The 1,331-nt window shown below is 44.5% G+C and overlaps 1 long non-coding RNA gene across 1 annotated transcript; it reads right to left on the reverse strand.

Annotated features, from left to right (window-relative positions):
• On the reverse strand, positions 1-594 carry LOC119348103. Its single transcript, XR_005168735.1, has 2 exons — positions 430-594; positions 1-354 (listed from the first exon to the last, which is right to left on the reverse strand). It is a non-coding gene; the product is annotated as an uncharacterized LOC119348103 (long non-coding RNA).
• Positions 595-1,331: the final 737 nt, after the last annotated feature.

Genomic DNA, 1,331 nt, shown 5'->3' on the forward strand with positions numbered 1-1,331 from the left:
AATCCGAAATGGTGGCTTTGTATAGATGCAAAATGTATAATTCACAGCACGATACTCGGCCCAGTAAATTACGTGCAAAACTTAAACTAAACATGCAGATACATTAATCAAGATTAAAGCTAACAGAAAACACACAAGTGGCCCAAACTTCCTAGGATGATATCACAGAATGAACGTTGAAATGCTTCGCGATAGTAGTAAACAATACCCTTTTGTTTCCTCCGTTAGTCTTTTAACAGAGAGTCTTCAACTGAGAGACAGATTCAGTTTGCTGATTCCATCTGTACTCGCAACCAACCGCGCCGAGCTCAAATTCATCAGCGCGGTTCACATCACAGACTGCTAGCTGCAAAACTGATCACAATCGTTCTCAGATATTGAATGATCGAAAACGAGGAGGAGAAGAGGAAGAGTAAGAACTGTACGTACCTGTGCTAATCTGGTCGAATCAGCTTCATCGTCTCCACTCCCCACGCAGGCTTGGAGTTTTGGAGTTTCTTGTTCTCCGAGCCAAACTTGAGAGATGTCTCCAAGATGAGCAGAAGTTCGTGGCAATGAGTAGGCGAAACGTGCAGAAATAGAGAAACTAACCTATGTCAAGGTCCAAGTGTACTCCAATGATTAGCGATAATCTATCACCCAACAGCTCCAAGTTGCCGTGTATACTAGCTTTAAAATACTGTTTACTCCATGATTAGCGATAAATAATCATCCCTAGCAAGTACCAAGAACCTTCGGCCTCGGCTCTTCAAGTTTGACAAAGGAGCTCTACTGTTGGTCTGTTCCTCGCCAACGATGTCCTCACCGCCACCTACCATGCGCTTCCATGAGATACTCCCTTCGTTTCCTTTTTACTTCGAGTCAATTACACTGGTGGTGCTTGAACTTAACGTGAACGGTCACTTTGGTGCTAGAACTCGTGGCATACATCGAACTGATGTAATAACTTGGCTCCGGCATGCAAATACGATGCAAATCTCGGTTGTGTATGTCCGAGCCGCTGACTAAATGCGCCAACATGGCATGGGTCCTGCCGTCAGCGACCCAATGGCAAAAGAGGGCGTGTTGCCAGTTTTTTCAAAAAAACCCTCATTTTTTTCTCACAAAAAAACCCTGTTGGGCTCCTCGTATCGAACACACGGCCCTTGGTTCGGTCAAGGTCGGTCCTGACACCCACACCATTCACGTCTTACATCTTGAAGTGGATAGAGGAGCTTGTGGGGCTGAAATGGGCTGCCATCAGTGCGCCCCATTTGCTCCTGTTAGTTTTATTTAGAAATTCGTAGATCCTCTAAAAAAATAGAATTTTGTAGCTAATGTAAGTTCTAATC

The sequence above is a fragment of the Triticum dicoccoides genome, unplaced genomic scaffold, assembly GCF_002162155.2.
Source record: "Triticum dicoccoides isolate Atlit2015 ecotype Zavitan unplaced genomic scaffold, WEW_v2.0 scaffold85472, whole genome shotgun sequence".
NCBI classification, from domain to species: domain Eukaryota; kingdom Viridiplantae; phylum Streptophyta; class Magnoliopsida; order Poales; family Poaceae; genus Triticum; species Triticum dicoccoides.